This window comes from Schistocerca piceifrons, chromosome 11, assembly GCF_021461385.2.
Source record: "Schistocerca piceifrons isolate TAMUIC-IGC-003096 chromosome 11, iqSchPice1.1, whole genome shotgun sequence".
NCBI classification, from domain to species: Eukaryota; Metazoa; Arthropoda; class Insecta; order Orthoptera; family Acrididae; genus Schistocerca; species Schistocerca piceifrons.
Window position 1 is genome coordinate 54074872 of NC_060148.1, and position 13246 is coordinate 54088117.

General features: G+C 41.5%; 1 protein-coding gene across 3 annotated transcripts in view; it reads left to right on the plus strand.

Moving 5' to 3' along the window:
- Nucleotides 1-6538: 6538 nt before the first annotated feature.
- The window catches only part of LOC124720113 (peroxisomal carnitine O-octanoyltransferase), a 245074-nt gene continuing 238366 nt past the window's right edge, over nucleotides 6539-13246 (plus strand). For 2 of the 3 annotated variants that reach the window (XM_047245407.1, XM_047245409.1), the window contains exon 1: nucleotides 6539-6783. The gene's annotated coding sequence lies outside the window, so the exon portion shown is untranslated. Of the gene's footprint in view, nucleotides 6784-7055; nucleotides 7187-13246 lie in introns of those variants that run through there. The other variant, XM_047245408.1, reaches the window with a different exon arrangement.

Consider the following 13246-nt stretch of genomic DNA (forward strand, 5'->3'; position numbering starts at 1 on the left):
CCTGAGAGGTATACACCATCGTGTTACTAAAATGAATTGTCAAGATTCACTTGCAAACTACATGTGTATTAATGATTAATGTTTCGTTTTAGGGGCAGAAAATGGCTGGTTAATAGCAGACGAGAAGACCTTATGAAAAAAAGACCCAGTTTACCTGCATAATAATATTAGGTTTTGTTCGCTACATTTCGAACAAAAACAGTTGATGAACCCAGAGAACAATAAACTCGTGTGGAATGCAGTACCCACACTGTTTGACATCTCAAATAAGCCACCTCAACTGACGATGAAGAGGAAACTGCCACAAAGATTCGACAATCCATCTAAAGCTGTAAAACAGTCCTATGACACAGAAGCAACCAGTTCAGCTCTCCACGTATCACTGCCAGATTCGTGTGAATCTTCAACACAGGCCTGCTTTGATGATGAAGTGGTTAGATTGAAGGCAGTTATTCGTGTCTTACAAAAGCGTAATGTTTGGTATGTATTTCATTCACTTCTGTGGTAAGTCACTTAATTTTCCTTGCTTCCTTCGTGTGATGGACTTATTTTGTTAGCACCTTGTTCACTGACAGATTGTTTGAAAATTATTCAAATATTTGGTTTTTCGTGAAATGTAATGTAATCAGCTCATTATAATGTTTTCTACATATTTCTCCCACTATTTGGCAGTTGCTTGTCCCACTTAGAATAATATAAAGATGAAGGTCGTACTTGTGGCAACAGGCGACAACAATGACAAACACAGTAGGCCTACAGAACGATAAATGAGCTGTCGATCGCTTTTGCATGTAGAGGTACATGTCTGTGCTTCTTACGTGTGAATTAGTGTGTTTATATTCTTTTGATACCAACGTGGTAAACTCCAATTCTATCCAACGTCACAAGTGCTTCTTCACGAATGTGTTGTAGCTTCTCACTCGATTCATGGTATTTGTCCATACTTGCGCTTATTTTAGAATCATTTTTAGAAACATATATGGCTTCTGAAACTAAAGAAACCCTTACAGGCAAGAAAATAACTCAAGTATTTCGTAAATTACGTAGGAAATGGATGCAAAACAAACATTATGCTTACGACGCGTCTAACGTTCACGTTACTCGCCGCTTGGGGCGCTAGTGTCTCTCCATCTGTCAAATGGTAACAACTTTTACAGCAGTGAGTGTTACGACTGTTATGTTAGACTGTGGCTCGTACCGTGGTGTAGCTAACAGACACCTCTGATCCGATTTGTTGATAGCTTCTCCCATGTGAATGGAGTAATACCACTCCCTCACGCAACGCCACTGAATGTTCCTTCTTCTTCGGCCCCTTGCTGACCAATATCGCGCAATACAGCAACATACTGGGCCGTCAACAACACACAGTGTCTATTGCGTCAGCAAATGGCGTTCCGGTACCTGAAAACCCAGCAGTATACCGCGAAGCCACGCTCTGTGCCAATACTTTTTGTGTGCACAGGAGATACATGTTTGCCCTTAACACTGCATTTCTGTGGGCAGAATTGTAATGTCTGGTATGTGAGGTAGCACGTACATGTGCTGTGTTCCGGAGGGTGCGGCGTTTGTAACCAGCAACTCTAAATACTCTCGCGTGCCAATACTTTTTGGTGCGATTGTACTTGTTTCGTTAAAAATGCCAACTCGCGATGTTTACGGTTATACTAATTAGTCTGATCGTAATCTACATCTACATACATACTCCGTAATCCACCATACGGTGCGTGGCGGAAGGTACCTCGTACCACAACTAGCATCTTCTCTCACTGTTCCACTCCCAAACAGAACGAGGGAAAAATGACTGCTTATATGCCTCTGTACCAGTCCTAATCTCTCTTCTCTTTCCGCGAAATATAAGTTGGCGGCAGTAAAATCGTACTGCAGTCAGCCCCAAATTCTGGTTCTCTAAATTTCCTCAGTAGCGATTCACGAAAAGGACGCCTCCTTTCCTCCAGAGACTCCCACCCGAGTTCCTGAAGCATTTCCGTAACACTGTCGTGATGATCAAACCTACCAGTAACAAATCTAGCAGCCCGCCTCTGAATTGCTTCTATGTCCTCCCTCAATCCGACCTGATAGGGATCCCAAGCGCTCGAGCAGTACTCGAGAATAGGTCGTATTAGTGTTTTATAAGCGGTCTCCTTTACAGATGAACCACATCTTCCCAAAATTCTACCAATGAACCGAAGACGACTGTCCGCCTTCCCCACAACTGCCATTACATGCTTGTCCCACTTTATGTCGCTCTGCAATGTTACGCCCAAATATTTAATCGACGTGACTGTGTCAAGCGCTACACTACTAATCTAGTATTCAAACTTTATGGGATTCTTTTTCCTACTCATCTGCATTAATTTACATTTATCTATATTTAGAGTTAGCTGCCATTCTTTATACCAGTCACAAATCCTGTCCAAGTCATCTTGTATCCTCTTACAATCACTCAACGACGACACCTTCCCGTACACCACAGCATCATCAGCAAACAGCCGCACACTGCTATCCACCCTATCCAAAAGATCATTTATGTAGATAGAAAACAACAGCGGACCTACCACACTTCCCTGGGGCACTCCAGACGATACCCTCACCTCCGATGAACACTCACTGTCGAGGACAACGTACTGGGTTCTATTACTTAAGAAGTCTTCGAGCCACTGACGTACTTGGGAACCAATCCCATATGCTCGTACCTTAGTCAGGAGTCTGCAGTGGGGCACCGACTCAAACGCTTTCCGGAAGTCAAGGAATATGGCATCCGTCTGATACCCTTCATCGTCGGTACGCAAGATATTATATGAAAAAAGGGCAAGTTGCGTTTCGCAGGAGCGATGCTTTCTAAAGCCGTGCTGATGCATGGACAGCAACTTCTCTGTCTCGAGGAAATTCATTATATTCGAACTGAGAATATGGTCGAGAATCCTGCAACAAACCGATGTTAAGGATATTGGTCTGTAATTTTGAGGATCCGTCCTTCTACCCTTTTTATATACAGGCATCACCTGCGCTTTTTTCCAGTCGCTCGGGACTTTACGTTGGGCAAGAGATTCGCGATAAATGCAAGCCAAGTAAGGAGCCAATGCAGTAGAGTACTCGCTGTAAAACCGAACTGGAATCCCATCTGGACCTGTCGATTTATTTATTTTCAACCCATTCAGCTGCTTCACAACCCCAGTTTAAAGGAATCACATTTCATTCGTAAGTGGAGCAGTTCAAGCCGTAATTTTTTGTATACGTGAATTATTGTTGCACTCTTTACTGTTATTGTAATTGTTTTATTTCTGTCATTTGAGTTCAGATTTTCCGTACTTCACTCAGTGTCCGTTCGTTCTCTCCTTTCTCGAGATTTTCATTGCCTTCCAAATTGCAAATTCGCAGACATCCGAGCCGCACTGTATCACAAATGTCTCGTCCCCGCACAACACAGCGCTACGTAACCGCGACGATTGCTGAGGCAGCATCTGACGCCTAAATTCCTTTCGCGGATAGTTACTTATTGCTCACATTTCCTCCCTCTTTAAAAGATTCTGCCTAGAATAGCCGGAGAGTTTTGTGTGTGATTGCATGAATTTGCATGTGTGCTGTGCTTCCTTTCTGAAGAAGGCTTAACTGAAAATTTATGTGCACATTTCTTTTGTCGTGCCTGCTTTGTGCTCGACGCGTGAGTAGCAGTCTATCCGTTTCACGGTTAGTTATTCCTTCTTGTTAAAAAAAAAGTCGTGTGTCTATGGCCTCCCGTCGGGTAGACCGTTCGCCTGGTGCATGTCTTGCGATTTTTTTTTTTTTTTTTTTACTCATTTTGTTCGATATGGTTCGTTGCGTTTGGTCGGGGCGGACGTCACAAGACATGCGTCCCATTTGATCGTTGGTTCCCTGACTCAGTTTCTCTTTATTACAGAGGGCACGCAGCCCTCTGACCGAACACGCTGAGCTACCGTGCCGGCTTATGATTTGACGCCAATTCGGCGACTTGCGCGTCGATGGGGGTGAAATGATGATTAGGACAACACAACACCGAGTCCCTGAGCAGAGAAAATCTCCGACCCGGCCGGGGATCGAACCCGGGCCCTTAGGATTGACGTTCTGACACGCTGACCACTCAGCTACCACGGGCGGACATTCCTTCGTTGTTTGTTGTAAATAATCCACTGCACAACAGGAACAAGGATGCACAAAATCGTAGAGGGAGACCAAGAGATGAATACATTAAGCAGATTCAGAAGGATGTAGGTTGCAGTAGGTACTGGGAGATGAAGAAGCTTGCAGAGGATAGAATAGCATGGAGAGCTGCATCAAACCAGTCATAAGACTGAAAACCACAACAACAACAACTGAGCAATAATGTGATGCGTGTCTATCGTCTACTTTACAGAACACTTTCTTTTCTACGAAACCATCTTAAGCAGCCATTACAAGTATCGCTTGCGACCTATGAGGGAGAGAAGAAGTCAGCGAAGGAGAGGTATGTTTGCAAGTCGAATGTCGTCAGAGCAGATGATTTTAAAAATTTGGAATACTTCTCATACTTTCATTCCACAATATCATAAGGCCTCGTATATTCGGGGGCAATTTATTACACACAGTTACGAGTTTTGAAATCAAGAAGCATGTAATACAAATTAATAATTTTTAGATTTTGATTTACTCTACAATCATCGCTGCATGAATTCAAGATATCCTTGCAGAAGCCTGGGCAAAGAACTGAGTGACTAAGTATGTAATCTAATCTAATCTAAAAGCGATTGCGCACAAATAATGCTTGTGAATGCACGATAAAATGCGTCAGATATAGGCAATATTATCAAATTCCCAAAAAACGTATGACGTAGTACCACACATATACTTATCAAAAGTACGATCGCATCAGTAATCAATCAAAATTTATGACTGTGTCGAAGAATTTTTGTCAGAAAGGACGCAGGGAATACAACCTTGTATGGAGAGTGGAGAGATATGTAGAAGTATCTTCAGGTGTGCCCCAGGGAAAGTGTGATGTGAGCCATGTTGTTCGTGTTGCGGAGAATATTACTATTGCAGATTATTGCATTACTCTTTGCAGAAGACGTAGCTATCTATAATGAGGTGCTGTCTAAAAAACACTGCACAAACATTCAATCATATCTTCAATATTTCAAAGTGATGCAAAGGTTAGCAATTTGCTTTAAATGTTCAAAAATACGAAACTGCGCCCTTCAAAAAACAAAACAAAAGTATTATCCTATGACTGCAGTATCAACGGCTGACGTCTACAATCGGTCAACTAATACATATATGTAGGTGCAACAGTTTGTAGGCATATGAAATGGAACAATCACATAGGCTTACTGCAGTTCACTGGTAGAATACTGGGGCAATGCAATCGTCTCCAAATGATATTGCATAGCAACCCATCCTGGAATGTTGCTCACAGTCAGATGAATAGGACTCATACCAATAATACCAACAGGGGATATTGAAAGCATAGCAAGGGCAACAAGATTGGTAACAGGTTTCTTTGACCTGTGGGAGAGTGTCACAGAGATGATGAAGAAAGTGAAATGGTAGACACTTGAAGATAGATGTAAACTATGCCAAGGAAGGCTAGGTATAAAGTTTCAAGAGCCAACTTTAAATGACGAATATACTATAATGATGAATATACTATAACCCTCTCGTACGGCTCCCATAGGAAAAGGTTAAGTTACTTATAGCAACACAGAGGCATTTAAAAAGTCGTTCTTCACACGCTGAAAACCTGAATGGAACGGGAAGAAACCTGTGGTGTACCTTGTGCTATGCACTACACAGTTATTTACAGCTTCACATTAACAAACAATGCCGGAGGTGACAGAAGTGATAAGCACCATAAAATACAATCGTATTGTGTTCCTCTTCAGAGCATGGTTAAACAGGTAGCGAAAGGGAGACAGAGTTAAGAACAACACTAAAGTGTCTTACTTGCGTTTGATTTTGAATGTCTCCTCTACAGAGGGTGTCTGATCAAGCTTAAATGTTACTGTATCTTGCTTTAAATGTCATCTTTTAAAATTATGAAGGCCAAAAAATCCATTTGATTCATTTTCAAAATATGAACTCTGCCGATGACGAGTAAACTTCTACCACGCACCGTTTTTCGCGTTGTTTTCTGTCACTTTCCGACATCCGACCATACAGTCGGCTAGCCTACGGCAAAAAAGAGCACACGTTCTGTTATAGGTTCACTCTCTACTTCAGGAATGAGAATGAGAGATGAGAAAAAGCCGGCAGGAATCAGCGAAAAAAGGGAGCCTCTGAAAATTCCAAAAAATTCTTTGAAAAGCTCGCTACCGTGTTCACCGCGCCTCGAGCCAGAATAAATTCAGTAAATTATTTGTGTGATGCAACACCAACGATGGTAAATTAAGCAAGAAGTTCAGCAAAAGCTGTGACTTCTACGCGCCTCTGCGCAGCTACTGAAAACAGGCCTATTTGTTTTATTTCTGCTGGCACATTTCCAAAACGCAGCCGCAGTCGATTACGACTGGCGTATCTTTGGCGTAAGGTCATTGGCACTGCAGGAAGTGGGGTCACGAATGTTTTGAAACCGTGTGTTTTGTTTATAGCTAAGTGAGGTTTCGTACAGTGATTCAGCAAGAAGATACAGCGGGCGTAATGACTCTAGGTCGGAGTCCGAAAGTACCTGATGGGGGGAGAGGACGAAGTGCAAGGCAACTGGCCCTAGTCCACGGCAGCTTTCTAATCCTAGCGCAGAACAGATGTGAGGAGAAATCCGCGGGAACGTCAAACAACGCCTTCTTTCGAAAGGTAAAGCAGCACTGCCTTATAACGTGCCGCTGGTCTTCAGAATTCGTACTTGTCTTCAGAATTTACGTATTCTTGCAGTTTGTCGTCGCTTAGAGAGGATCTCAAGAATCTGCTAACGGCTAGAAATGTAAACGTCTTGCCTTGAAGCGACCTTGACAGTAATTGACAGACGAAGCTGACCAGATAGGTTAAACGGCGATGATTGAACGTGGCTTGTATTGATGGGGCTAGCGCAAAAAAGAACTGCCTGACAGCCAGAAAAAAAGAGGAATGTTCGCGTGCGTGCAGAGGGCAGGGAGTGGCTTGCGATGCCGTGCAACAGTATTTCCGAGAGACTTGCGTCAGTAGGTGCAGAGATTCGACCGAGTGGTATCCGAGTCGCCTGTGGAAACTTACCCCGCATGTAAGAAAGAGAGCAACTCAATTAACGCTCGTCTGCGGTGAATTGTAGCATGTCCATATCTTGTCACTTGTCACTTTTAAGCATCGTAATTACTGCTTTTAATCAGCACCGATCGTTATTCATATAGACTTGTAGGGATCCATAAATCTTGCAGACGCTTTGTTATGTATCTTCGAATTTTTACACCCTGTTTCCAATGTACTTCCTGTGTATTAGCTCTGCCATTCGAAACTGGGTTGTAGTTACACACTGACCTGTAGCGTAGCCCGGGGTCTAGGTAAGATTGGTAGACTCATGGGTTGGCTAAGTCAGCGAACGTTAATGCCCAGTGTACGTTGTGCTAATCCTAAGTTTATTTTCGTGTCATATTTGAACACACTTTGCAACATTTAATTCAATTTTGTAAACAGAACTAAAACATGGTATTGAAATGTAGTGTAACTTTTGGGAGCAAAGTTTGACATCATTTATAATACAGAAAAAGATTGTTAACCTAATGGAAAGGGTAGACCAAGATCATCACGTGGGCAACTATTTCAGAAAAAATAAAGTAATGTCACATCCATGTCTTTACATACTGCACCAGGAAATGTAATTATTATAAAAGAAACACTAAACAGTTACAGTCCCTCCATTGCCTATAATGAATCTATACACAAGTACTACACACGACAATCAGATGTTATAAATATACGGCAGACAAATGCTGCACTAGTGCAGAAAGGCATAGGCCTACTCCATCCCAGCATCAGTCTATGTAAGCATTACCCAAGTCCACAGAAATAATAAATGGACAGGAACAATCTCAAATCGACCGTCGACTACTTTGTCAACCTCTGCCATAGCACCAATTAATGTTGTCTTTATAAAGTGTATAGAGTAATAAAATATTGTGTACTATTACCTTTTGCTAAAACTGATGTTTGTAAACATTTGAAGAAATATATGTAATAATTACGGAATCGTCCACTATTTTTTATTGTTGTCCAGTCTTAGGTCCCCAGCACCAATAAATAAATTTAGGCTATCTGGTATAAACTTGAAAAGCGTTAAACAGTACAGTAATACTTTATTGTTAATATGGTGTGCAGACTGGGTATCTGTATTTGTTTTAAAATATGCCTTGACTTGCTCTCCTCCTTGGGGGATTCTGTTTAACACAGAGCAAGGAATGAATGTTCCACACGTTCAAGCTACAGTTTCCCATATGACTTGTTGCAGCAGAAGAGAATTGATTACTTTTGTTTTGGGCATGAAGAGCATTAGAAAGATCGTTTCATAAACTTTGTGGGGCATGTCATAATTTCTGAGATGGTGATTAGGCAACAAGCTGAGATTGCAGTTTAAGTTTTGTGTGACAGTATTGTGTACAATATATTTCATTATGCCATTTCATTAACCTCCAAGTCATACCAACACCATAACCGGAGAAAGATATTGAATAGAAGACTTGGCTGAAGTGCACTGTCTGTGTACTGCAGCTTTTCTTTTGCTTGCTGCTGTTGGCAAATATTAATGATTGTTTTTAGCCAATTAGCTGATGATTGTATTTGAAAGCCAAAGAGTATTTCTATGTCTAATGACTTGTTGCAGCAGAAGAGAATTGATTACTTTTGTTTTGGGCATGAAGAGCGTTAGAAAGATGATTATTGATTTGACTGTTATGGATTGTAAGATTGTCAAATTTATTTCACGTGTTGCTAGTTTCTCAGATTATGACACCATTTTTTGAGATATTGTGTCATATTCCAATGTTATAGTTTGGATGTGACTTGCCAAAGCCAACAAATGTGAATGTAAGGAAACTGGTTGTGGCTACAAACTCATCTGCAGCATATCCTGAGATCTAAGTTAGGGTGAAATGGTACTGTCTAGTTGTGAATTGGCAAAGATAATGAATGTATGTGGAGAAAAACTGGCTGTGGTGATAGACAGCTCTGTAGTGTAGCCCTATGATTATTTCGTAAACTTTGTGGGGCATGTCATAATTTCTGAGATGGTTATTAGGCAACAAGCTGAGATTGCAGTTTAAGTTTCGCGTCGCAGTGTTGTGTACAATATATTTCATTATGCGATTACATAATTTCATACAGTCAGCCTCACGATAATAATGTTTATCAAGCACTATTTCTTCATTGGTTCCACGATCTCATCTAGTCATCCAACTCATGATTACCGTGTTCACTACTGATTATCCACCGTACAGAAAACTACCAACTGTACCACACAACAGAAAACCTGCGGTACACCATAAGTGCATTTTTAGTATAGTTTTCAGTAAATGATAGTACACTTGGAGACTTGGGTCTCTCTATACCATTGCTATCAAAATTTGAACTACTGAAGCACCTTCTTTCTTTTTCCAGAATGGAATGAGATACTTTTTTTGGGGGGAGGGGTGGGGGCGGTCAGGAATTCAGTAGTCAAATGAAAGAAGTTTGTGACACACGACATACATTATCACAGGTAGAAAACTTGGAAACTGTAAAAATGAGATGCTGAAGCTTGCAGGCACATCATATATCCTCGTTAGTAACAGCTCCTGACATTGTGCTTGTTCTTGTGCATTAACAAGCTTTTATGTCTTAGATTGCTAAGTGTTGGTATCAGTTTATTTAACTTTGTTTATTTAAATTTGTAGATGATATAATTGTTTTTGTAAATAGCAAGTCAAATGCAGTTTTAAGAAGGGCTAGAAAAAATTTGAGGAACCTTAATAAACTGTTTGAAGCTAGTTGACTTTCATTAAGATTTAAAGACTAGTTGTATAAAACTGCTAAAGTTTCCACATGTTACATATATAAAACAAATACTTGCAGAAAGAAAACATTGACAGTGTTAGTCATGAAATTACAAATTGGTAATGGATTCAGGTGAGAGGGACATACCACAGAACAAAACTTCGTTTTTTACAATGCGAATATTTTCAGGGATAGGTGACATAAAAATGGCATATTTTTCTGACATTAGTAACTGTGTAGTAGCGTGACCGCTACGGTTGCAGGTTCGAATCCTGCCTCTGGCATGGATGTGTGTGATGTCCTTAGGTTAGTTAGGTTTAAGTAGTTCTAGGGGACTGATGACCACAGATGTTAAGTCCCATAGTGCTCAGAGCCATTTGAAAACTCCATGTGCAAAGATAGGACATTCTGAATCTAAAAACGTGTAATACGATGTATTTATAGTTTGAATTATGGAGTGTCTTTCAGAAACATGTTTAAAGAACTGTGTATACTGAATATTGGTTCTGGGGTATTTATCCTGCACTGAAATTTGTTGTAAATAATATGGCCCACTTTTACCACCTAACAGCTCAGTTCACAAATTCTGTAGCAGCAGTAATAAGAACTTTTTGTCACATAATTTGGTTGTAGAATGTGTCCATTGTCTGCAGAAATACATTTTCAGCAAAAGTTATGTACTGGATCTCCCTTTTGAGGTGACTTTTTGTCAACTAGTCTGATACGAGAATGTGTCCATTGTTTGTAGAAATAAATATTCAGCAAAAGTTATGTAGTGGATCTTACTGTTGAGTTTTTTTTTTTTTTGGGTCAATGGAAGAGTCCAATTCCACCCGTCTGCTTTGACCTTTGACGTAAGGGTGTTGTGGTATGTGACGGCATTACGGTGCAGAATTTGAGTTGTTGTGTTTGTAGATATGTGTTTGATGGCATTCTCTCTCTCTCTCTCTCTCTCTCTCTCTCTCTCTCTCTCTCTCTCTCTAATATATATATTCTCCCTAAACTAGATTTATGTGGTTGCTCCATATTAAAATGCAACTGATGTGTACATTCAGATGTTTGCCTATCACAAATTCCAACTGTTTGTGTGCAGTATATTATATTTATTTACATTGAGGGTCGACTGCCAATGCCTGCACCAAACAGTGATCCTTCACAGGTGTTGTATTTCACATGTTTGTAGTGTACAAGAGACATGGAATGTGGGCTAATGAGTGGATTTCGCCTGAGGAGCAACTCCGTCAGGACATCTAAACGTCTCTAATGTTACCCTAGTGGACTGTCAGTGATGTGATTTTGAATTAGAAACACAAAGGAACAACCACAGCTAGCCTAAGAGTGCACAGTCCTCTTGTACTGATGGAGGACAGGCACCATCTAGCATTGCGGAGAGTGAGTGTATAAAATCACACAGTCAGTGGAAGGAATTGTTTGTGAATTCCAAAGTGCCACTAGCAGTCCGTGTAGCACAGTGGCTGTGTGTAGGAAGTTAAAAGAAAGGGGTGACAATTTAGGTGATGCTAAGAGTGATGCTGCGGCACTGTGGAGACTGGAAATGAGTGATTCGGAGTGATGAATTATGCTGTACTGTGTGTATCCTCCTGCAGTGCAGTAGACGGGTTTGTGTTTCACCGATGGATGTAGAACGTTACTTGCCGTGACGTGAGGTGGCGACAGTAAAGTTCGGAGGGGGTGGTGTTAGGGTATGGGGCTGTTTTTGGTGTTAGGGTATGGTCACTTTATTGTGCTTAACAAAACACAATGCAGAAGGATGTGAACATTCCTGAAATGGGCTGCCCTTGCCCAGACTCCCGACACGAACCCAGTGAAACGTGTTTGGGGTAAGTTAGAGTGTCGATTTTGCTCCGGGTGCGAGCATCCAAAATCACTAGCACCTATGATTGTTGCTGTTGAGGAGTAATGGGTTACCATTCCTCCACAGACATTCAGACACCTCACTGAAATTGTCCCCAGCAGAGTTTACATCACCATAAAGGTGAAGGGTGGACAAACCCCATATTACCGTCCACTAATAAGTGTCCAGATATTTTTGATCAGAGTGTGTATACAACGGCACCATATACAGACAGCCACAGGGAGCTTTTGACATTGTCCATTAGATCATTTAAATATACAGAGAGGTCCAAAAGAATGTAGCCACTGTTTAAAAGTCCATAACTGGCAAACTAATTGACGGAGTTGTCTCACCTTTGGTAATGTAATAGTTTGTAGTTCCGGCAATCGCCACACAAGCGTTGTATTGCGTTGTTTTGTTTTGTCAGATGACAGTCGCCAGATAGTCAGTGTTTTGTTCTTAGTTGCTCCTAGTTACTCCAGTAAACGTGGCTGGCGCAAGGCTTACATTCGATGAAAGGAAGTCAGTTTTGAAGTGGTATATTAAGTATGACAACATTAATGTGGTTCAATGGCAATGGCGAAATGAGTATCAAACAGAGCCACTGACATGTTTAACGATTCGTCGCATTCGAGACAAATTTGAAGCCGAAGGCTGTGTTAAAGACGTACACAAACAACGATCTGGACGACCTGTAACAGTAACAAGTCCAGCTAACTCCCGTCGTGTGTAACAACAATTCACTCGCTCACCACAGAAGTCTGTGAGGCAGTGTGCCCGTGAAACAGGAGTGAGTCGCTCAAGTGTTTGGCGAATTTTGAAGACAGCAAAGTGGAAGTGCAACTCCCACGATTGCTACACACAATGAACGAGGACGACCCAGATTGTAGAATGGAATACTGTGAGTGGATTACTAACATGGTGTGCAATGATGAAGAGTTTGCAGAGATGACTGTGTGGTCTGATGAGGCACAGATCAAACCCAATGGTACAGTAAATCGCCACAATTGCATCTACTGGGCCGCCAAAAATCCGAACGTCCGTGTAGACAAAGCCGTGAATTTTCCAGGAGTAAATGTGTGGTGTGGGTTGTCTTACCGGGGCTTGATTGGGCCATTCTTCTTTGACGGCACAGTTACCGGTGAGGTGTACCTTCCGAAGCTTCAGACATCCATTTTACCTGCCATCCGAGACTTGTGTGGAGACGGAAGAGTTTACTTTCAACAAGATGGTGCCCCAGCCCACAACCAAAATCGTGTTGGGGCGTATCTCAATGAAAATCTACCAGGAAGATGGATAGGCCGTAGAGGTTCTGTGGAGTATCCACCACGTTCCCCAATCCTCTGGACTTTTACCTGTGGGGAACACTAAAGGACGTCGTTTATTGACAAAAGCCAAGCACATTGGATGAACTTCGAGAATCCATCGTACATTCGTGTGCAAATATCCATCTGAACACTTTGC